This window comes from Sorex fumeus, unplaced genomic scaffold, assembly GCF_029834395.1.
Source record: "Sorex fumeus unplaced genomic scaffold, SorFum_2.1 ptg000037l, whole genome shotgun sequence".
NCBI classification, from domain to species: domain Eukaryota; kingdom Metazoa; phylum Chordata; class Mammalia; order Eulipotyphla; family Soricidae; genus Sorex; species Sorex fumeus.
In genome coordinates this window covers 30,947,187-30,973,591 of record NW_026606094.1, presented here as the reverse complement: position 1 = coordinate 30,973,591, position 26,405 = coordinate 30,947,187, and the positions used below count along the sequence as shown (strand labels likewise).

Sequence of the window (26,405 nt, the reverse complement as noted above, 5' to 3'; positions counted from 1 at the left end):
GAAGAATGAATTCAGAATCATAAGAATTCCAGTGGGAAAGAAAAAAAGAAAAGGAAGATTGTCCAGTTGAAAAAACATATCATACAGTTTCCACAACCTGAAGAAGACTAGTAAACTGATATGTTAAGCCGAAAACCTATATAGAGCAACACAAAGATACACTTTGATCAAAATGACAAGAATAAAAGACAGAGACTCCTAAAAATGGCAAGAGAGAACTAAAAACTCATATACATCACATTTCTCAGATGAAACTATAAGCAAGAAACAAATGGAATGATATGTAGGAAGTATTGAATAAAAACTTAATTAAAAGTACTTTACCACACAAGATTGTCCCTCAGATTTGAAGTAGTCATAATAACATTCTCAGCTAACCAAGAACTTAGAGCATTTGTCACATCTAAACCAGCTCTGAGGTTATTTAGTCTGAGTAACCTCATACAAAAAACAAAGGTTAACAAAGGCAACCAAAATTCTCATAAAAAATGACAACAAATTATTCCTGTCAATAATTTCTCTAAATGTTAATGGACTTAACTCTCCCATTCAAAGACACTGAGTGTCTGGGTGGATAAAGGGATAAAATCCAGCCTTCTGCTGCCTACAGATGACATGAACCTCACAATAAAAATGGGCTCAGAATGAAAGATTTCAAAATGTCATTTTGTTAATGGTAGACTGAAAAAAGCAAGGGTGATTGTTCTTGCATCAGACCAAATGTTATTCAGGCTAATGAAAATAATGGGAAATAGGAAGACCATTGCATACTGGTCAAGGGATATAGAGATCAAAAGGAACTAACTCTTCTTTACATATGCTCCAAATTAAGAGGAACACAGTATAACATACAACTGCAAACAGACTTGAGGTGAGACATCTATAGCAACACAATAGAAGTGGAAGACTTTCAACAATCATTCTCACTATTTGATAGATAAATTTGTCCAAACATCAATAAGGAAGCTAGATTTCAAAATGAAGGATTGTAAGTACTGCACTAATAGACATTACATGATCCTCCAACCCCACAAATCACCATCTGTCGAGTCTATATGGAATAGTTTCTGTGATAGACCACATGTGGGGGCACAGTTGAATTACCCTAAAGTTACAAAGAGAAATATTATCAAGTATCTTTTCAAGACTTACCTGGCAAGGGAGATAACACAATCATAAGGGTGGGTTTTCTAGGGCAAGGTTATGCGTTATACTCCAAACGTGCTATCCCTGCATTTTCCCCAAATATGGGAAACTTGAATGAATAATTTGTGATAGTAGGGGACTACATTCATAGTCTCTTGGATGGAATGGTGGGTACACGGGAACCACAATATTTTCATATTGGTAAACAAATTATTGCTAATAAAAGTAAGTATATGAAATCATTATCACCTATCAAGTTATTTAATCTATGTGGGGTTATTACTAACTGAAAATTCAGCTATAATTAGACTTTTGCACATATGAACCATTTTAGAGATAGCTATAAAATGAGTTTTGTAAGTTAATTTAAAAGCATTTATAATTTTAGAATTAAAAACTCCAAATTTGGAAAATCTACCTATAAAATAATCATAAATGATTTCCTCAGTGTTTGTTATAATGGTCATGGAATGATGTTATGAGATGAGTGCGAGTTTAGAATATTAGAGTAGGAAGGTAATTCTCAGTAGGTGGGAAAAGGTAAAACAGGAGTGCATTCAAGCAGAGTAGCTTAAGCAGTTGTTAATATATATAAAAGACTAATTTGGGAGCATGAAAAAATGTTACTATTATAATTAAGTAGAAATCAGGGTAATTTATTATTTTATGTCACACTTATCTTTAAAATAAATGCATACATGTACATGTACAATACACATATTTATATATAAGACATTATAATAAAATAGCCACCAAACAAAGTACAAGATAACTATTAATCCTTTTACTCTGTTTTCCAATTAAAATAATCTTATGTTACAGTAATAACTCGATGTTAAGAAAGCACTAAACATAAGACAATAAGACAATATTTTGTTTGCACCTATATTGTTAGTTATTTTTTTCAATAGAAAGGTTTATTGGAAAATAGAAGAGAAAGAAACTCCCCAGCAGGAGAGGAACATAGTAAAGAACTATGTTGTCAAATTTTTATTTTCATTAAAATTTTTTTATTGTTTTTTTGTTTGGGGGCTATACATAACTGTGCTCAGGAATTTCTTCCTGCTCTCCACATTGGGATGACTCTTGACTGGGCAAAGAGGAATCACCTGTGGTGCCAGGGACTGAATAAGGATCTGCTGTATGCAAGGCAACCACCTTCACTCATGGTACTAAGACTCATTTCTCTATGTCCTTTAATTTTATATAGCTTTAAAAGATTCTCACATTTTCAAAATTCAAAACTCTTTTTCTCAGTGCATATGAAACAAATAACCTTCAATTAAACCTCCAGGTGTTTCACTTAGTATATATGGAATACAAGTGTATCTTCTATTTTAATGATGTTACTTTGGAGACACATATTGTTTCTGAATCAAGTGACTATTCCTCTTGAATAATGAATCTCTAGAAAGGGAATTTCAATGAAGTCTAGTTAACCACTTAGTTTATTCCAAAGTATATTCACTATAGTTGAATTATATTGGTTAATTTCCTTCTAGTATTAGGGTAATGTATTTGTTGGCATAATTAAAATTAATTCCCACCTTCTAATTGACTCCATATACTGCTATGTTTTAGCATTGTTTCAAAGTCTCTTGTTCTCCAACTAGAATTTTTGCTAAATAACTGACATATTAATAAGGTTGTCTAAGAATTATTTGAGTATGTGAGAAAAAGTGCCCCCTTAAATATTGCAATATGAGCATATTCCTTGCCTCTCCCTTCCAAAAAGATATTCTTCATCAACAGATCGTTGTTCCCCAGATGATTCAGTGATTATCTGTTCTGTGGCTCAATCATCAAATACCAGGTATAGTGGAAAGGAGACCACGGCACAGGCAGACACTTCCTAAGAGCATAGAACGGGAAGTTGCATACATTTAATCACAAGTCATACCACTGGACCTAAAACTAAGGAATTCTGGCAAATGTGATTAACTGTGTGCCCAGAAAGTGGCATTTTGGTGACAACAGTCTGTTATTATACTTGCAGTTGTGCTGAATTATGAAATAACACAGATGAATAGTTCAACTCCCAGTAGATTTCAAAGAATTCACAGCTTCATAGGTCAGAGAAAACTAACTGCATATAATTATAATGGGGAAAATTCAATTCATGATTCTTTGTAATGCTCTCCTGTAGAACAATATCTAAAGCTTCAGGATTTAATCTATATTTAGACAGTACTCTTTGTTCATTTATTCCTTCACTCAGCATTCTCCTCACATTGACTAGTCTGCTTTACTGATTTAGAGAACATGAGGAAAGGATTGAGATAAACGAACTTATATGCAGGCACACATAATATCCAATAGCAAGTAAACTAGACTCACAATCCTAATTAATAATGAGGGCTGTATCTTCACAAAAATTGGAAATAATGTAATGGTTAAATTATACTACAATGATCTTAATGCAATGATTAAACATAAATAGAGTCACCATGAAAATGTAAAACCTTGAGTTTTAAGACTCATAATGGGAGCTAACATTTTAAACCTGAGGAGCAATCAGAGTCTTTGAACCTTGTGTAATTCTAGCAGAGAGTTTTCCAAGGAATGAAAAATTCAACCAGAGGACTGCTCCTATAGCCTTGTGACACATTTTATGATGTTGAGGCTTTTTCATTTAACTATGTTTGGTTTCAAATATCACCCATAAACCTAAAAGCCCTCATTATTTAAATTCATAATTAGGTTCAAATTTTTTATAATTTATAGATTTCTTTAATTCTATTACTTCACACAATTACTTTTTTTGTTGTTTGTCTGGGGGCCACACCTTGTGGGGCTCAGGGTTTACTACTAAGAGGCTCAAGACACCAGAAATCAAATCCAGGTGAGCCACAGGCAAGACAAGCACCCTTCCACTGTACTACCACTCTGGGACCATAATTAATTTTTTAGATTTCATTTAATAGGCCTTTTCTTTTACCTCTATATAAAAAAGATGATTTTGCGGGGTAGAGTGAAGGTTGGTAACCCAGTGGTTCTCAGGATTTACTCTTATCTGTGCTCAAGGATCATAAACCTGGTATTAGGGGGGCTTTATGGAGTGCCAGTGATAGAACTTGGGTCATCTGAATGCCTAGTAAATACCCTACCTTTTTACTATCTCTGTGGCCCCTCAAATATTTTTAATGCCTTAATTTTACTATATATATGCATATATATTTCTGTAATTTGCTCATACTCTTCAAAATTGAGCTAATTTTTACAATCAACTTACAGAACCTGAGCCAATTGATGCAGTGCTGTGTTCTCAGCTAAATCCCATCAAACCTAAGAAACACATAATATCATTACTCCCAAGAGTGCTACATCTGAATGAACTCTTTCTTGAAATTTCACATTATCATCTGCCCAAAAGTTGAGACATAATAAACATATTTCTATATTAAATAAGAATCTTAAAAGAGTTAGATTTTTTTTTAATTTTAGAGTGGCTTAGGAATTTAGTTTGCTTCTATCACTATATCACTGTCATCTCATTGTTCATCGATTTCCTCAAGCAGGCATCAGAAATGTCTCTATTCATCCAAGCCCTGAGATTTTAGCAAGTGCCACGTTGGAGGCTCTTTCAGGGTCAGGGGAATGAGACCCATTGTTGTTACTGGGTTTTGGCATATAGAATATGCCACGGGGAGCTGACCAGACTCCGCCGTGTGGGCAGGATTTTCTCAGTAGCCTGCTGGGTTCTCCGAGAGCAAGAACTAGCCAATAAGAGGTCTTCCGGGAGCTTGGTTTTATAGTCTCTGGGTCTTGGCCGTTGATGGGATTACATGGTGCAGGTGGCAGTTGGTGGGTGTGATGGTCATACTACTGTAAGTTGGGGGATCTCGGTTGAGGAGGTCCAGTCCCGATTCGAGCAGCCTTGGAGATCTCAGCCCCGGGTTCCACAAACCTAGGTTCCTCTTCCAGTTCCTTCATGCGTAAGGCTCATCTGAGTGTCTGGAGAGTGATCTTGAGCATGGCTGTGGCTGGTTCTGGAGGTCTTCAGCTGCCAGGGCACTGCTGGGAGTGGGGAGGGAAACTCAACCCGCCTCCCTCCGAGGGGCCCCAGTGAGGACAGCCAGGTGCGGGGGCAGGAGATTCTGCATTGTTCTCTCCCGGGAGCTTGGTTTTATAGTCTCATGCTTAAGACCAGTTTTCTTCTATATTAGATAATTACAATAAGATGTGAGTGACTTGCTTTGAGAATGTATAGTGACAATTTTCTAAGATTTAAAGCAAAAACTGCAGGCTTGTAGAGATAGTACAGTGCATATGGTGCTTGCCTTGCACTTATCTGACTTAAGCTTGACACATGGGCCCCATATGGTCACCTGAGCACTGAACAAGGAGCAAACCCTGAGCACTGCCATATGTGGCCCCAAAACAACAACAACAAACCAAAATACTGCTATTTTAAGCAGTTCTTTTTTAAGAACAGCATGATTCCTGTTTTTAGAGTGAAGAAGTAGGGCATGCCATGACTTCACTAAGGATTTTATGCAAGGGACTGCTTCTGTGTTTGAGAACTTCAGCTCTATTTTTTAAATACCTACATTGTAATTCGGTTGTTCAGCGAGCACCACTTTTTTCTGTACTGTAATTAATTATCTTGGAACAGATTCGATTCATGGAATATCATCTGTGTAAATTTTTCAAAATAATATGTTACTAAGTTTTGTAGTAGGAAAGACATCCTGCCTAGAAATGACAAGAAATGGGGATTAACACAATTCAGCATAGTCAGAGGGCTAATTGGGATAATTACTTGCTGTTCCTTCCTTCTAATATTAGATATTATGTAACAAATTTTTATATATAATGCTCAGAGGCAATGGAAAATCTAAGAATGCAAGTGGTTTGGGATAAGGCAAGATCCTTTTCTGTCTATATAGCAGAGATATCAAGGGATGTGGCACAGAATTTATGCATTAGCTCAGGTATGGGAGAAAACTCACCTGAATTGAATATTTCATAATAAATTTCAAGTCTAACTCCATGGAAAGAGCATGTAAAGAACCTTGCTACTTAATTCCTGTGTTTATCCTGGATGAAGAGATCAGTCTGTGTTTCCATGTCTTAGTAAAGAGTTGGTATATCCCAGTAGTTCTAGCATCTGGTCAAACTTACAGGCTGAACACATAATAGAATTGGTAAATTAGGAACTCTCCAATTTCATCATCAGCTCTTCAAAAGGTACACAAAAATATTTATGTATCTTTTATTCCCTCATACTTAAAAATGAAACTAAATATGAGTTTTCTCTCATATCTATATCGTTTTGGTGATGTAGTAAATGACTGCATTTTTTTCACCAAAATGGTAAATTTGGCCAAGCAAACTACTTTTAGGTATTCAACTTTTTGGATAGGAGAGTTAGGTTATTCACACAATTTGTATATATTTTAGAAAATAAATTGCCTATTTATGTGGAACAAGCATTAGTGATTAGATTTCCCATAAAAAAGTAAAGTTTCACATATGGCAAGATTAATGGGCTGGAGCGATAGCACAGCGGGTAGGGCGTTCGCCTTACAAGCGGCCAACATGGCCGACCCGAGTTCGATTCCTACGCCCCTCTCGGAGAGCCCGGCAAGCTACCGAGAGTATTCAATATGCCAGACACAGTAACAACAAAGTCTCTAATGGAGACGTTACTGGGCCCGCTCGAGCAAATCGACGATCAACGGGAGGGCCTTTACCTTTACCTTTATAAATGTTAATATACTGAAATTGATGTAATAATTTTTAGTATAGAAAATATGAGTTATATTTTATACCTATTTTTATTATATGTTCTATGTAGTCATGTAAAAGGATAATTAAAATACTGTGGAATTCTATTTTTAAATGAACATTAGTAATTAGTTTCATTTGGCCATATGAATATGCACAAAAGGAGAGAGGAATGAGAAAGAAAACCTTTAAAAATCCTTACAAGAATCTCATTATTTTCCCTTAAACATTGGGTGCTATATTTGGTAATTACCATTTTCTTATGCAGCTTGTCTGATACTAAGTACTTAGATGTTACTGGAGCCTATTATTACTGAAATCCGCATTTAATTCTTTATAATATATTAGCAAAATGGGAAAAATACACCTTTCCTGCCATTTAATGAAACAGACTTCAACTTTCAACACAATCTAGTAATTTAAAGATTATATTAAAGTTTCTCGGCCAAGCAGATACGGCAAATAGATATGAGTGAAGAATAAAAATACCAGAGTAATTTTTTGATGAATAAAAATCATTAATTTATAATATGCCTTCTTATTGTGATTTGTGAGAGTGAAGGAAAGACAATTATCAAATTCTAGTAAATGATGTATATGTTAGATTCATGCTTATTATTATAGCCATTATTGCTTGTGGTTAATCAACTTTTCAAGGAAAAATCACACAAAAAACCTTTATTTTTGTCTCAGTAAAGTATTAATTATGTTTTTTTATGAAGAAAGCTTCTTGAATTTAGTAAGATGAAACCAGGTTTCCTGAAGGTTTGTTTTAAAATATGTCTTGATAAAAATTTAGAAAAATTAATTGCTTTTAGAGTGTTCTTTTTCACTAAACTGTTACTTTTCAGAGGTTTTTTTGTTATGGTACTCCTAAGGTACCCAGAGTGACAAAGAAATCCAATGTCCAAATATAATTTATTTCTTCTTTCAATTTTTTCAGTTTGTTACAAATCGTCAGCTACTTTTTTTTACTACTGGATTTGCACTTAGAAATCACTCCTGGTAAACTCAATGGACCACATGGGATGCCAAGGAATCAACCCAGGTCAGCTGTGTGCAAGGAAAGTTATAGTATCACTTAGACCCTTTTGACGACTTTTGTAATGTCACAAGAAGTTTCCTACTATTACCCAACATTTTTTGAAAGGTCTGTAAACTATTTTTTAAAGCCAGTTCTCCCTGCTTCTTCTAAGTTTAGAAAAGAATCTTATATACTCTGCTTTCCCAAATGATTGGAGATATTTCTGCTTCTGTTATATTTAAATTGATAAATTAGAAAAGTAAATATAGTAGCATTCACAATTTTTGGTTGTTATGAACTTGGCTATTATAAATTTATAAACTCACATCAAACCCATTTGTTTGATGTGAGTAGAAAAACTGTAATAGAATCACAAGAAATGTAATGACTGTGTTGTGGTAGCACAGCGGGTAGAGGGTTTGCCTTGCACGTTGCCGTCATGGCCAACCGGAGTTCGGTTCCTCTGCCCCTCTCAGAGAGCCCTGCAAACTACCAAGAGTATTTCGCCAGCAGGACAAAGCCTGGCAAGCTCCCTGTGATGTATGCTAAACACAGTAACAAGTCTCACAATGTTACTGGGCTCACTTGAGCAAATCGATGAACAGCGGGAGGAGAGTGACAGTGTCAGTGTTTTAATATATCATGTTTTATCTATAGTTCCTGTGTTCACTTCCATGCTTTGTTCAACAGTACCATCTTTGGCAAAGTTAGCTTACTGTGACCGGGCTATTCGCCTGAGGACCTGAACTGGAAACTTGCAACTCAAGTAAAAATCTTCATCACACATGGTATAGCTCGATTTGCTCGAGCGGGCCCAGTAACGTCTCCATTGGAGACTTTGTTGTTACTGTGTCTGGCATATCGAATACTCTCGGTAGCTTGCCGGGCTCTCCGCACATTTTATTTTTCTAGGTACAATATAGGAGAAAAAAAATAGATCTTTCCAGAGATACTCATCCTATCCAAACATTGCTCTTGAAAAGATTTCACTGCCCTTTTCCCAGACTTCATAGGTATGGACCCTTGAAACCCAAGCTGAAAAAAAAAAAAACAGGCAGGGAGTATAGTTTATATCTGCCCCATCAGATCTTATTGTTTATAGTTAGAGTGTTCATTTGGCTTTGTCATATTCTTTAGTTGCAAGGAAAAAAAGTTTTCACACTCCTACCCCCAGTTTTCCACTCAATATCTCTTAACAGACTTTTTGATATTTTCCCAATTTGTTATCTCAAATAGAAAATAGTATGTCCTTGATACCATTTGTTGCTATAATATGTAACTGATTTTTTTTTTATAAAACTGAATGCTCCTGTGATTCCCATAGTTACTTAATTTGCTTTATTTTTCATTTAACTGAGACAGAGCCCTGGTTAGGGATTATGCCATTGCGTCTACAGAGTCTTGAAACTTTTCAACTGGAGAAGACCAAATTTGAAGTGAGTCAAATAAATGAGGCTTCTCTGTCTTTAGAGAAAAGAGCTTTCATCTGAAGATTTTGTGTCAAACACCTTCTACCCATAGAATAATTGATCCTTGAGTTTTTTATTATCCTATTGAGCCAGTCTTGTTTAGGAGTCCCTTAGTCCACTTGTTAAGAGTCTTATAAAAGGAAATTATTTTTATCCAAAAACATTTTTATTCACATGGAAATATCCTTATTTATTTTCACATACTATCTTCCCTCCACATATCTGGATTTGAAACTTTATAACTATATTCTTAGTGTTGATTTTAGACAATGACTATAAAATTTGTACATTTGTTAGTTTTAAGGTTACCACCCAGTAGTGTTCGGGTCTTATTTCTGGCTATGTGCTTAGGGATCACTCCTAGTAGGGTTCAAAGGGCCATAAGTATTTCCCAGGATCGATTCTAGGTGGTCATGTGCAAGGCAAATGCCCTACACTTTCTGATCCTACTATTTTTTGACCATATGTAGAGTCTCTGGACAGCTGAGACAACATCAAAAGTGAGTATTCTCTGAGGTAATGCTAGCAAAGTCAAAGATAAGAACAACTGCTTACTGACTGTGTGAAATAAAGAATAAGATGCCCTGTATGATTGATTAATATATGGAAAAATAGATATTGAAGTGTAGATATAGTATGTGTTGTCATCTATATGTATATGTATTTATATACACAAGCAAAATGCATGTGTATATAAATCTTAAATCATAGAAAAGTTGAATAATACATTAACAGTGATGTGCATTTAATTCAATGTTAATATATTTTTAATGAAAGTGCTTATCCCTTGTTTTGTATACAGTTGAAATTTTAGGAAAGGGATTTGCAGCGGAGTAGAATTATTCCCCAAAGTCATCCAATAAACCTAATTATGTGAGGAAACTAATGAAAAAATGTCAAGACTGAATATGTTTTTATAACGTGTTATAATATCTTTGGCTTGTCTGCTAAGGCATTTTTAGCTGATTTTTCGTATCAGCCACAACTGCTAGTTATGTTGAGTAACTAAGTAAAAATACTACTTTTCATTTTTTAATCACTTCAGTGACAAGTTGATTTGATTCTGCTGCCAATCACAAATATTTGTCTTTTAATCTTAGATACAGAAATTGATACTCTGAATTTTTTAGACTACTCTAAGAGATATGCTTTATTAAAAAGTTTGAAAACAAGTGAAATATTATTTGACCATTATAAAAATTGAGGGTATAATGCATAAATAGTATATCAACATTAATTTGTTAAATGTATCCCTCTGTAATATTTTCAAATATTCTTGTTAGTTTTTATTTATATAAAACATTTATTTGAATTTTTTGTTTTCTGTTTTTTGGCCACACCTAACTGTACTCAAAGCTTGCTCCTGGCTCTGTGCTCAGGTACCAATCCTGGCAGGGCTCAGGGGACCAAATGGGATGCTGGTTATTAAACTTGTGTTGGCCATTTGCAAGGCAGGAGCCCTACTCACTCTATATCACTCTAAATATTGCCTTAAAATGTTTACATAATTATTTTAGAAGTTTCCTTAGAATGTATACCCTTAATAGATTTTATTGTGAGTCAAGTGTTTCTATTACTTTAAATTGCAGAGTTGAGAAGATGACAGATATGAATAAAGTTATGTTTTTTCTCTTTTGAAAATTAGTGTTTGCTTCTTTATAACTTAGAAAGCAGTGAATAATTTTCATGTAATAACAAGTTCCTTATTATGTAGAAAGGCATCATTCTTTGAAATAAAATACTTTCTAAGTTCAACAATAGTTTAAAATACAGAGATTTTGCTACAATGTGTAGATGGTTAGGTTTTTCTTTTTATTCTTAGAACTATATCTTTACTAAGTGCAATAGAGTGAGCTCTGTTTTTACTAATTTTGTAATAAAAGTGAAATAAAATATGTAAAACCCACACATTAGCTGAAATTTAAAGACATTTTGTCCTAACATTTTTTTTATTATAAACAAACATTATTTGGTTTCTAGTTCTAAAGGAGTATAAACCAAATTTACAAATGTTCCTAAATAGTATTCCAGACTAAGCAGCTTTGCTCTTAAGTTTTTATTAAAGCATATATTTTTGTAGCCTTATACGTTACAACTTCAATAGAGACTTTAGTATATTCTAGTCCATTACAATACTTATGAGATTTTGTGTGAATGCTCTCTTTTATAATACCACAAAATTTTGGCTGTTAAGATTAAGTCCCTTTGACCCTACTTCACAGCTGGTGGGAATGCCGACTGGTTCAGCCCTTTTGGAAAACAGTATGGACAATTCTCAGAAAAATAGAAATTGATTGAGCTCCCATTTGACCCAGCAAAACCACTCCTGGGAATATATCTCAGAGAGGCAAAAAAGGACAGTCGAAATGACATCTGACTTGTATGTTCATTGCTTACTGTTCACAATAGCCAAAATTTGGGAAAAAAAAATCTGAGTGCCCAAGAACAGATGACTGGTTAAAGAATCCTTGGTACATCTACACAATGGAACACTATGCAGATATTAGAAAATATGAAGTCATGAAATTTACATACAAGTGGTTCTACATGGAAAGTATCATGCTAAGAGAAATGAGCCACTAAGAGAAGGACAGACATAGAAGGACTGCACTCATCTGGGGAATATTAAGTAACAGAATGGGAGGCGAGATACTCTCAGTAGCTTGCCAGGCTCTCTGAGAGGGGCAGAAGAATCGAACTCAGGTCGGCCATGTTGGCTGCGTGCAAGGCAAACGCCCTACCGCTGTGCTATAGCTCTAGCCCATGTAGAATGATAATATATACACATATTATCTTGTTTGAAACATTTATTTTTCTATAAATTTTATTGAATGTCTTGGTGCTAATTACTACTTTAATATAACTATAATGGTATATAACGATACATATACTAGTATATAGCCATACTAGTAAGGAAATACATAATGAACCTAGTGAGAATTAATATGTAAAATAGTATCTAATGTAGTTAATAATAAATTTCTTTATATAATATAAAGAATTTCTTATATAATTATACCATGTGTTACTCTGTCACATATCCTTAGCTGATAAGGTTGAGAACTTTTTGTTTTACATATTATAAAAGGATAATTCATTCTAAAGTTTTACTCATTGTTCATTAAATCCTTGAAGATATTTTGTATGCAACTTTAGTTACGAGCATTTTTATAGCAAGGCAGAAAATGTGTTTTTAATTATTAGTGCCCTGGAAATAAAATTCTAAATTTTCATTTTACTAAATTCTCATTTTACAAAATTTTCTTACAAGTTACTTATAAAAGAATTCTCATATTTTTGAAGCAAATTAATAGGGAAAACAATTTCTGTGGCAAATAAGCAACATTGGTTTTTATTTGGCCTGAAAAGTTGCTTTGTCTTAGTTTTCCAAAGTACATCCATTTTCTTAGAGGAGTTAAAATAAAAATATTTTTTAAAAATGCGATCTTTAAAAATTTTACTGCTAATGATTCTAAGATGCGTTCAGATTTTTACTGGTCAAATAAACCTAGTATAAAATCTTAAATTTTATATGGTCATCTTGGTCTATTTTTTAATGTGTTTTATGGAAATGATTTATTCAGTATAAACCCAATAGGTGGTTTGTTTTTCCTCTTTCTGTTGAGTTTAATTGTTTTAAACATTTATTTCTTAATTTGTCTGGAATTTAACATTATATGTACTATATGATATAAGAAATAGATATTTATTTCAATGATGAATTACTGTTTATATATTTTCCAAAATATATAATTTACAGAGAAAACTATAGAAGGAAATGATTAATTATAAAAATTTATAAAATAATTGTGGGTACCATGCATCTCAGAATTCTTATGTCTTTAGTCACATGACTAATTTAAAACTCAATATTTATCAGTATTTATATTTTTATATTATTTCTGAAGTCCTCTTAAATTTTGTTATAATTAACTATACCTATATTCCTCATGAAAGTTCTCTGTTTAAATAAATGAATGAAAATCTATGATTATTTGTGTTGTATAGTAAATTCAAAGATACAAAATTTAAGTGGGTATTATGAATTTTCATTATTGGTATAAAATAGGCCCTTTAGAGATCAGATTGACGATAGTAGAATTACAAGACATTTTCAGGAGTTAGAGTGGAATAACCAACATATCTTTACTCTTGTTTTAGGCAGCTGCTTTAGAATTTAAAGTCTGAAAGGGAAAGTTATTTTAAGTTTTTCATTTCAATTTGCTTGTCTTTATAAAAATTCTGATATTCTTACAGAGTTTTAAAAAACAACTTAGAAGCAATTTTGTATCATTTTTTTCTAAATAAAGATAACAAATTAGAGTATTCAGAGGTGATCTATTGAAATGTATGACACTTGTTGAAATTATTTTAAAAGATTTATTTTCAAAGATTTATATGTGAAGCAATAATGGATTATTTTAAGCCACTATCATGTATTCCTTAGTTTCCTGATAACTATTTTATAAACTACTAATATATAAAATTTTCTGTGCCATGTACCACTTAATCATTATATATGTGTGAATTTGATTAATCTTTTTATAATGTAAAATTATTTTATTTGGAAAAATGTAAGGCTAGAGAAGAGAGAGAGAGAGAGAGACAGAGAAAGAGAGTAGTAAACACCACAGCTTATGATCCAGGGACAGTACAATTTGATTAATCCATTGAAGATAATCTGTTATTATTCCTCTTAAGCATATTGGAAACTGAGGCATAGGCCTCTTACAGAAATTGTTTAGGTCAACACATGGTTGAGAAAATAAATGTTTTGTTTTTGTTCTTTCTCTCATGTACACATAACCTTATATATAAGTGTTGGTTCTCAGTAACAAAAAACATGTTCCTATCTATTGTGGTATGATAACATCTATATAATGACATTTTAATAAGGTTAAGGTTAAGGTTAAGGCCCTCCCGTTGATCGTCGATTTGCTAGAGCGGGCCCAGTAACGTCTCCATTGGAGACTTTGTTGTTACTGTGTCTGGCATATCGAATACTCTCGGTAGCTTGCCAGGCTCTCCGAGAGGGGCAGAGGAATCGAACTCGGGTCGGCCATGTTGGCTGCGTGCAAGGCAGACGCCCTACCCGCTGGGGCTGGAGCAATAGCACAGCAGGTAGGGCGTTTGCCTTGCATGTGGCTGACATTTTAATAATGACAAACAAATGGAGACATTTATGCTGACATAGTTACTGGTTGCAAAATTAGAATGCAATGCACATATTCTTTAGTTACTAAACCTGAATTTATCCATTGTTTATTGTAAATTTGAACTGTAATAGATACCCAGTAAGTTATAATCTATTTTTTAATTAAGGCATTAATCATAAAATAAATATGAGAGATAGAAAGATCTCTCTAGACGATTTATGGTTTAACATAAAAAGTTAATGGTTAAATTCAAGACTTAAGGACAGATTGAGAGTTATTTCTTCTTGCCAAAGTGTTATATTGTCAGAGAGGATAGAAAGAAATACTGCTTTTCCTTTTTCCCTAGCAATACCAGGACTAGTAGCAGGGATAACACTATGGACATTTTAACTGTACATTTAAAAAATAGAGCCAATATTGGAGAGGAAAACTGGACAAATATGAAAACTGCTATTCTGGTTTAGTGGAACTTGAAAAAGTAATTTCTGACTGGATTATTACAGTTAAAATTATTAATCAAAGATTTACAGTTTAACAACATATTTCAAAGAAAATATATTAGAAACTAAGAGAATATAATCTACACTAACTACCCTGTATTGAACACTTAGTACATATCCAAAATATTCCAACTTTAGTCCTTGTTTTCTGAAGAAAGGGAAACTTAAAAAATTTAATATGATGGCCTAAAACCCAGTTCTTACCCCTAAGTTTTGTTAATCTTAAGTATTCTTTTTTTTTAAAATTTATTTATTTATTTATTGAATTGCTGTGGGAAAAATTACAAAGCTTTCAAGTTTAGGTCTCAGTCATGCAAATATCAATCACAATTCCCTTTACCAATACTTATTTTCACTACGAAGAACCCCAATAACCCCCCCAACCCCCCCAACCCCCCAATGTCTGTGGGGTAGATGAATTCTAGTTAACACTCTGTCTACTTTGACTAGCTTCATTGTTTTGATAAAAGTTGCACCATTATTATTTAGACTTTACCCCCCCCCCCAAACTCAGCCATGCTGAAAAAGCATTGTGAAATGATCTGCTTTCTACAGCTGGGTTCAAGAATTAAATGATGTCTTTTGGTTTTGGATTTCTGCTATTTTAGTTATTAACCCTGCAAGTATTTCTACTGAGAGTCAGATAATTAAGAGATTGGTCTCTGTGCTTCTGGGGCCATGGCCATGCTGGAGAGCCGCTCATGGGGGGCAACTGGTGACCTTGGTCGGGCGTGAAGGACGGGCCGGAGCGCCCCCCCGCCCCCCCGTCACATGAGGTATCCATCGCGCCCCCACCGCTGGCTCAGACCTTCTCTCCACCAGGCTCCCATGCGGCCACCATCTTTCTTTCCCAATCTTAAGTATTCTTAACACTGCAACTTTGACTACAATCATTAATCACTTGTCCTCTATGGGTCATTATGTAGTGCTTGTTTATAAACACTGCATAGAGCTTTACTGCATCTGTTCTAGCAGTGTTCAGGGATTCCAAATTATACAAATTCTTGCCAATCAGCAAGTGAGAGGAGCTATCTCATTGTAGATTTGCTTTCCTTTTGGGTAGAGAGGTTAAATACTTTTCCATGAACATTTAAATCATTTGTCTGTCTGTTTTTGAAAATATAAATTCACTTCCCCTACTTTTTGTTGTTGAGTTGGGTTAGTTCTATCAAAAATGATTTTTTAAATGAATAGGCTGATTTTTGTATAGTGATTTTTATCCTGAAAATAAACTAAATCTATTAGTTCCAATTGTTTATATTTGGGTCAGGTTAGAGGATTTTGATAAAATCATGTGTCTAGGATAATTTATTCTCTGGGTCACCATAATCTACTTTCCAGACTTTCATTTTATTTCCCAATGGACAAAGAAATGAAGGCTCTTCATGAGGTAAACAGCATAGATTTCTGCTTTCCCAGAGTGACTTACACAGTTACTACTGAGTGTCTCATCTGCAAGCATTAGATATCAAGACTGAAACTTAAATTTTTCAGAGTGACTTATGCTAAGCGTTCTCACAACATAAAATAATATTGAAAAAATGGAGGTTTTGGTTCAACAGTCATTGTTAAGCATTTTTGACTGTGAACCACAAATTGTTATACAGGCAACTTGACCTTAACCCTATAGCACCAATCTGCCCTGGTAATTGTGAACCTAGAGTTATTGTCAGGCTCACTCGATATTAATGCTGTATATAGATGTAGCAATTCACATGTGGGTGTAAATTCAAAGTCATCCAGATTGACACAAACCCAGAGCCATAGTCTCTATCTCCAATTTGTAATCTTGAAGCTCTGATCATTACTCAAACCTGCTCAAACAGGGATTCATGTCTTCTAGTCTCTACTTCACACTATGTATAATGAAGAAATAGAGTAATTCATTTGCATTAATGGATTAAAAACAAAAATTTGTGAAGAGCAACAAATAGATAAAATTTTTCTAAATTCTCGGATGAAAACTTGAAAGCAACAGTGCTGAGATGTTCATTGAAATGAGAAAATCAATGGAAGAGGATTGCAATAGTATGAGAAAAATCCAGACATAAATAACTAAGCCAATAATTGCAGTTTTTGAAATAAAACTTGCACTAGAGCAGTTCAACAATAGAATGCTTGAAGCCAAAAACCTAATCTGCAAGATCAAGGATAAGATAGATGAAATTATCAAAAGAGTAAATAAAAAAGAAAATCAAGATTTTTACATGAAGATGGCATAAGAAGATTATAAGACTGGGGCTGGAGCAATAGCACAGCGGGTAGGGCATTTACCTTGCATGCAGCCAACCTGGGTTCAATTCCCAGCAACCCCTTATGATCCCCTGAGCACTGCCAGGGGTAATTCCTGAGTGCAGAGCAGGAATAACCCCTGAGCATTGCCAGGTGTGACCCAATAATAATAATAATAATAATAATAATAATAATAAACCAAACAGATGAGCAAAGCTTTGTATCACAGGGGTTCTGGAATAGGGAGGAGGGAGGGAAGGGAGGGAGGGAGATAGGGAGGGAAAGAGGGAGAAAGGAAGGAAGGGAGGGAGGAAGGAAGGAAGGAAGGAAGGAAGGAAGGAAGGAAGGAAGGAAGGAATCCTGACAGATGATCCAATAGGCCATGGAAAGCATTACACATGGAGGTTCAGTATTATTCCAAGCACTACATGGTCCCCTGAAGACCATCATGGGTGTCCTGAGCCAGAAGTAGCCCCTGAGCATCATCATGTGTATTTCTGAAGAAACAAAACAGAAAACTAACTGTGGGAAAGAATATCAGGACCCTTTAGAATGAACTTGAGATTCACTTGCTTTAATGTGATCTAATTAGATCTAAAGTGATCTTATCTTAAAGTTCTCAATGTAGACTTCATTGAACTTCAAGACAAAAAATACTTAGAAGGAAAAATAAAGAGCTAATGGAAGCTGATAAATTTACAAAAGATATATGTACAGGGTAGAAAGTAAAGGAGCAAATATATACAAACTGCAAAAGCATGCAAAAGTTTTATAAAGATAAATATCATCAACCTGAACTTTCTAATGGGAAGGCATAGAGCTTCTAAGTGGATCAGAAAACAAGCAAAACACAGTTTTGGTTTTTTTTTTTTTTTTTTTTGCTTTTTGGTTCACACCCAGTGATGCACAGTGGTTACTCCTGGCCGTCAAGCCTGGGTTGGCCCTGTGCAAAGCAAATGCCCTACCTGCTGTGCTATCGCTCCAGCCCCAAAATACAGATTTTTTTCCGTTTCCTGAGACTTGCTTGCACTTTACTAATAAACATGGACTCCAAGTAAAAACTTGACAATCTTACAGGCAAATGGTAGCGTAAAAAAAAAGGCAATTATATAAAGGCAAGTATATTTGTATACTTGCATATTTTATATATCATACAAAAATAGATTTCAAACTGAAAAATCTTCAATAAGTGATTGAGATCCACTCATATAGATGACCTAACACTTTTTAGAATATATTTATCAAAAGAAGATACAGCAAAATATATAAAAAGCAACTTCATAAAGAACTGAAGGACATTGATAACAATGCAGTTATATTAGGATTTAGTATCCAAGTTATATAAAGAACTGGTCTGGAGCGATAGCACAGCGGGTAGGGCGTTCGTTTGCCTTGCATGCAGCCGACCCGTCCAACCCAAGTTCGATTCCTCCACCCCTCTAGGAGATCCCGGCAAGCTACTAAGAATATCTCATCTTCACAGAAAATCCTGGTAACCTACCCATGACGTATTCGATATGTCAAACACAGTAACAACAAGTCTCACAATAGAGATGTTACTGGTGCCCACTGGAGCAAATCGATGAACAATAGGAAGACAGTGCTACAGTGCTATAAAGAACTAAGAGAACACAACTACTGTACAAACATCTCAATCAACAAATGCAGTGGAGAGCTGAATGGAAACTTCTTTAAGGGAAGACATGAAGATGAAAAAAAATTATGTGAACCTGTACTCATGATCATACCATTTATCAAGGAAATGAAAATTACTATAATTGGATATCACCTTACAACAGTGGAAATAGCCTACATAGAAAATGTCAGTGACAGAAAGTGACAGTTGGCATGTGGGGAAAAAAGGACCCTCCCCACAAACACTGTTAGTTGGTAAGTAAATTAGTCATATCATATGGAAAATGGTATGGAAATTTCAGAAAAGTGTAAATATAAGCACCATATGCTCCATAAATTTTACTATCTATCCATAAAAACACAAAAAAGAGTAATTTGTAAAGACATACACACAACACATGATAATTGCTGTGCTATTTACTTAACCTATATATGGAAACAGCTGCTGCCCAACTACAGATGAGTCGATAAAGATGTGTCTAACATACATAATAGAGTACTATTCAGCTGTAAGAAAGATAAAATCTTTTACTCCGACATGGACAGAAATGGAGAGTGCTTGTGTTAAGTAAAATGATTCAAAAAGAAGAACAACAAATACCAAATGATCTCACTCAGATGTAGTATATAAAGCAAGTGAGGAGTAAACAATCCCTCTGAAAACAATTAGACTCTGATCACAAAATTGAAGTTACTAGTAGGGAGAGAGATTGGACTGAAAATATTTTATGCACTATGATGAAGTTACATTGTGACTTCTGTAAGGGGTGTAGTGTGACAGCATTATGCCCCTAAAAAATCTATAAACATTTGAAGTCTTATTAACAATGCTGCTTCAATAAAAACAGAACTTTTTGTTAAATATATAATGTTTATAAATTTGTTACTTAAGACCTTATAGTAATGTTTGCTGTTGTCAATGGCCATTAGTATTCTAGTAATTGTGTGCAAATAATAACTTTCTCCAACTCCTGGTGATAGGATTTAAATTCAGGTGCCCATTATGCTAGACAATTTCTCTACTACTGAGCCATATCTATGGCTCAAATACTTTTAAAATATATTAAAAGGTTATGTTTTTATATAAATTTAATAGCATCCTCCTCGCTTGAATCAAATATATGAATCACAAATTCCTTGCATACCTGGTATTACTGAGGCAATATCTGATTTAAATATAGATGAGATAGTTAATGGAAAGGACTAAATAAGAGAAAACTTGAAAAAAAAAGTAGTTGTAATGGTGTTGAAGGTGTAGCTTGGTTGATTTGAAGGATGGCTCAGTAGAACAAATATCTCAAAGTAAGATAACAGTAAAATATGCCCCTGCATTCGATTCCTGGCACTGCAAGTAAAACAGGTAGTGATGAAGAATCAGAAATGAGTTTCAAATAAGATATTTCAAGCCTGTTATACTAAGATGGTAACAGTAACATTATGACACACTCAACTGTCTGATGGAGTAACACGGTTTTCCTTATAAATGCTAGTTAATTCAAGAACTAATGGACAAAAACGAACGTTGCCCTTCTGCAAAGTGACCTGTGTTTTGCAGAATGGGCAGATTGCTATTTTACCTAGGAAGCACTGTAAAAGACCTCATTGTTAGAAAGCAATAGGGAAGCACAAGTGAAAATGAAGAAATGAAAAAGTTATCAGAATAAGGGAACATGGTAAAGGGCTTAACTGCTAAGGAGGTAGAGCTAGAAATTCTTTGAGAAAGAGAACAGAAAAGACAAAGAACACAGCCCGGTTGGAATCCTGCAGTAACGTGCTGTTTTCAGCGGTAGGCATGAGAACTGCTTGCTCCTAGAACCTGAGACCCCACTGAGCTCTGTCGGTCCAGTCTCCAACTGTCACAGCCTCACAGGAAAAAGAGATCCGCCTCCCTCTGAGGACTGTTTATTGAGTCAGTGCCAATTTCATGGTAGTTTCACCAATCATACCTTGTATCAGAATACTTTGTTTAGTAAACTATGACCAAGTGTAAATCATTGTCATTATCATTGTAAATTGAAACGTGAAAAACTTTCATGATTTGAAAAAATTCATTTATAGTACCATTTAAACTTGTTTCAAATTTAAGACCAGATAAGATATTATTATTTTCTTATTCCCGAAATATTCATATTTTGAAAGATATTAAAATCACTTAATCACTTAATCACTTAATCCCCGTTATTCATCAATTTATTCGAGCGGGTGCCAGTAACGTCTCCATTCATCCCGGTTGCGTGCTAGCGTAGCCCAATGGTATCTGTTCGTTTTAGGAACATGTAGAGCCTCAAACCGATCATTTAGGGTCTTGACGAAGAAGTCTGACCATCTTATAGGTGGGCGTCCACATGATCTTTTAATCTCTTTCCACGAGACATTAAAATCACTTGGTAAATATTTATTGAAATAATCTTTCACCTTCATGGGTAAGAAACATTGTGATAGGGGTAGTACAGTGAGTAGAGTGCTCACCTTGAACGTGGCCAACCCAGGTTCAATCCCTGGTATCCCATATGGTACCCTGAGCACTGTCAGAAGTAATTTAATTCCTTAGTACAGAGTCAGGAGTAATCCCTGAGCATCACTGGGTGTGGCACCAAAACTAAACAAAACAAAACATTGTGATAAAATTAAAAAAAGAAAGATGTTGAAGAAATATTATTTGGGTGACTAGAGACTTAGAAAAAAATCTGTCAATCTGTTATCTTCTTGACGGTCTTTCCTGTGGGACCATATGGATGTATATAAATTTATCCTTCCTATTTTAATGAAACTATGAACTAGGATGAATTGCTAGACATGAAATAGGATGTCCTTAAATTTCTTCCTGTGAAAAACTGAGCTCTTGATACTATAAAATGTACTATTGTATCAGGTATATGATTTTGGACAAGTCACTCACCTCTCCACTGTATTGATATATCAAATATATCTGATTGAAAGATAATTCCATTCCACCTTATCAAAGTTTATGAGCATAAATCAATATTTTGAAACACTTAAGGCAATGTTGAATATATAATATTTCGTCTGACAAACTCCCCGTGGCGTACCCAATATGCCAAATACCAGTAACAATGATGGGTCTCATTCTCCTAAAGAGCCTTGAATATAATCTCAGAGCTAGGATGAAGGAGACATTACTGGGGCCTGCTCGAGGCAATCGACGAATAACAGGATGATTTGTGATTTGTGATTGTGATCATTACATTAATTGTTGTTGTTTTTAAAATCAGAGTAAAGGGTGGGAGGAATAGTAGAGGGGTGTTGCTGGTTGTGGAATGGTGCTTGAACATTGGTGGTAGGGGTGATGAAACTTATGAGCATCTGTAGGTGTGATGCTAGCCTCTGCATGCCTACAGCACTGTAGACTAAGGAAGCTCAAAAATGGGGAAATGAGTTTATAAATAAACTTTTCCTGTGGTTGCTCTTGCCTGTTTCTGACAATCAAATGAAAGATTAATTATTCCAATTAGTTTTTCTAATAATCTGAGCAATACCTACCACATTTGATGCCTTTTACCTATTTCCCTCACATCTGGTTCAGAAAGAAATCCTGGCATGGCTTGACCCCCATAGTTTGAGAATGAGAAAGAGGAGCATCTGTCTTCTCCATCTGTTTAACCAAGATTTCTTAATTATCTGTAAAAGCATCTCTACTATGCATCACTCTTTGTTCAGTTTAATGGGCTGATCTTTTTGAGGGGGAGGGTGACATTCATCAGAACCCTTACATTCACTAAGTTTATCAATTAATAGTCATTACATATAAATAAAGGAAGCTAAAATGATTTATATCTGACAATGCATGCACACTTATTTTGATGAGATTGATTAAAACTATTAACTCCTGGAGGAATATTTTTTGTTTTATATGTTATCTCCTATTTTATTGTAGACACCTAGTTTTCCAAAATCAAGTCACTGTCTCTAATTGTTCCCTTCAGTGATGCTTGTCTGCTGCTGATGTTCTGAAGCAATTGATGTTGATGTTACATTGGTTTAAATTATACTTTCATTTGCCCTTGAAGCTTTTTGGCTGTCCATCTTGTGCTTGATTGCATTCTTCACCTCATCATGTAGCAGCTGTTTTGGCATTCATTTTTTATTTTTCATTTGCTTCACTTGCTAAAATGTAAAAACCTGACTTCATCGCCAATATTTTAATAATGTTCAGAAGTTTCATTATTGATTTTGATATTGATGCTGTTTGATAATGGATGGTTACGAATCTTGTCCCCAAGCTGAAAATGCTTTTAAAAATGAGTTTAAATCTCTTGTCATTAGAGCTCCTTGGGAGGCCATCATTTCATAAGCTGGCTGTGTAGTTAGAAGCTGGAAGCTTGTTATGCTTCAATTTTTCAGGTTTCCTATTGTGGAGCTGAATCATGTACATTTTTCTTCTGTTTGGTACTGTGTCATGCCTGTGATAATTTAATACTTGAGTGGGCTGCATTTATAACTTCACTTTGGAGGATCAACATAACTCACATTTCACAGATGGAAACTAGTATATCTGACATCTTTAATGTGTAGTTGTTAGTTATCAAAGAGTACAATTCTTATGAGAATAGAACATAAGACTTTGTAAAAATAAAATAAAATTTGCCCTATATTTATAAAAAAAAGTCCTCTCCATAAACCTTTGTACTTTATTTTGCCTACAATATTTCCCTCATATATGATTTTTATTCCCTACAAAGCAGAGGAATAGTTCCCAGTAATCTTTGTATTTCTTAAAGCACATAGAGGTTGGGCATAAATTTGAATTACATTTGTTGTCGTTTTATCAGATGTATTGTGCGTATTATTAACACATCATATACTATATATTAATATATGCAGTAAACAACCTGTAATTTTTGTTTTAGAGTATGCGAGAATTGTGCCAAAAGTAACAAAATTCAATACTGGTGATTTTTTTCCTTTAAGAAATAAATTTAAATCTGATATAAAAATAATAATATTAATGAGGGCTAATTTTGAGTCCTCCCTCACTCTCGGAGAGCCCAGCAAGCTACCAAAAATATCCAGCCTGCACAGCAAAGCCTGGCAAGCTCCCCGTGGCGTACTCGATATGCCAAACCAGTAACAGAAAGTCTCACAATGAAGACATTACTGATGCCTTCTTGAGCAAGTTGATGAACAAGGGAGGACAGTGCTAGAGTGCAATATTGAGTACTTTATTTTGTGCCAGATACTGTTGTAGTAAAAACCTTGAATCAATTGACTACTTAATACTCTAACACAATGTTAATGAAGTAAATCATTTTACGCATCATTATTTTTAGCAGAATATTCTGATATCAAATTAAAGGACATATAAATGTACTTAAATTATTTATTGTTATGTAAAAAGTAGAAAAATATACATATAAGTATAAAAATAGCAAGGAATGTGGACTGGTAACTCATTTATTGTGGTTAAGGAATTAAGCAAATATGTTAAATATATGATGTAATTCAATGTTTTGTAATTTTGCCATATTAGTTAAATGTGCATTTCATGTAATTTGTATTAATCTCACATTTTAGCTTTCTTTAATATCTACACACGTTTTAATATCCTATGTTATTATATGTGTTTGGTAGTAATATAAGTGTTGTATGTAGGGAGCACATTACTGGAAGTGTTTTGGTTGGGGGGGGATCATCAGGACTACACCCAGCTGTGAAGCATGAAAGGTTAATGCTAGTTTGTGCATTGCATCTGCTGTACTATTTGGTTGCCTTCCTATCAGGACAATTATATTAGTAATTTCAATAATCAGTTTAGTAAACTGTGAATTATGATTCAAGATAAGTTCTGAAAAGAGAGTTGTAACAACCCAGACAGAAGCAGTTATCTCCGTTTCAAGATTTACTACGTTTTATCAATCCTCTATTGCACTTTTCCCACCATATACTTTTTATAAATTTTATGTGCATGTATTTGCTTATGGTTAGATTATATGCATCTTACTAGTGGGCAGAAATACAAAAACATATACCAATCAAAGGATGCTTTTATATATAACATGGTATTTTCATATACTATCATGCATACCCATTTATTTTTCAAAGCAATAGTAAATAGTAAGTCAGGCTTATTGTTTCCTTTTATGGATTTAATTCCTTTTCAAAGAAAGCCTCCTCTTATATAAAAATTAATTAAAGCTTTTATAAGGCCTCACAGCTAGAAGTCATCAAATATATCTCAAATGTAGGTGCTCTGACTCAAATATCTGTGATTTTACACTCTAAAAGCAGTCAAGTTTTGTTATAGAAATTGTGTTTCAGGATGCTTGTTTATCGTGGAATATTCATTCTGGTATGGAATTTTGACACAAAAAAACAGTTGGGTTGACACCTTTGACCTCTAACCAGTAGGGATTGGTCATAGATAATGAGACAATTTAACATATATGAAGACAAACAGAAGGACCGGCTAGGCTTTAGAGTGAGCTTGTCAGCCATGAGTGAGCCCACAAGCTAGCCATTTATTCAATAAGATATTGTTCCCCCGACCCTGACTCCTAACACATGAGCTATTGTTTAAACTGATGGAGACAGTAAGGACAGTTAATAAGCACATCAAAATCTGTAGGTACCAGAAGAACAGAGGCTGGGGCATTTCACATAGCTACGTCAACAGACACTTAATAGAGCAAGTGCTCTATTCTATTCTTGCCTTTGTTACCCTCTATATCTAAAAGACCCTAAATGATTTTATTCTATAATTTTCTGTGCACATTTTTTTCATACATGAATTGTAGACCTAAGACCTAAGCTGTTTTGTCCAGGGACTATCCCAAACTTGGGTTTATGTGATTTCCCACATTCTTCCACATTCTTGAAAAAGTACTAATTTAGTAGTTACTTATGTTTAATGATTGAAAATAAATTAGTACTATTTATTAATAGCTAGATATTCTGGTAGCTAGAAAACTTAGATATGATCTTTACTAATGTTTTTTTCTATCTTCATCAAAAGATGCCTTTGAATAAATTACTTATACTCACTTCTTTTTTATTTTTAATCAGTAGAATGTAAAAATTGAACAAGAATACTTCTAAGATCCCTTCAAGCCTGTGATAATTAGCTAATATAATAAGTTATCCTGGGATGTAATTAGTAATTTTCTGAGTGGTATTCTATTGATAGAACAGAAAAATAAATCTTGCTGTCATCTTTCTTTTTTTGTCTTATCCATTTGTTTTATTCTTTCTTGAGATTTTGTCATTAATGAGAAATTCCAACATTTTAATTAATATATTTTTGATTAAAACTCTAAATATAAAAAAAGACTTTTGAGTTGTTTGAATCTCATAATCTGCCAGAGCAGTACTACAGCAGGTAGGACATATGCCTTGCAAGAAGCCAACCTGTGTTCAGTCTTCAGCCTCCCATATGGTCCCTTGTGTACCTCCAGGAATAATTCCTGAGTGCAAGTCCAGGAGGAATTCCTGAGCATCAACAGGTGTGTGCCCAATGCCACTCTCAAACACACAAGAAAAGTATTGATATCATTAACAT

At 34.3% G+C, this 26,405-nt stretch overlaps 1 protein-coding gene and 1 non-coding gene across 11 annotated transcripts in view; both read left to right on the top strand.

The window, feature by feature from the left end:
- The window catches only part of MAGI2 (membrane associated guanylate kinase, WW and PDZ domain containing 2), a 1,504,283-nt gene that overhangs the window by 68,333 nt on the left and 1,409,545 nt on the right, over positions 1-26,405 (top strand). The window lies entirely within an intron of this gene.
- Positions 1,145-1,304, top strand: LOC130027920 (U1 spliceosomal RNA). Its single transcript, XR_008793124.1, has one exon. It is a non-coding gene; the product is annotated as a U1 spliceosomal RNA (small nuclear RNA).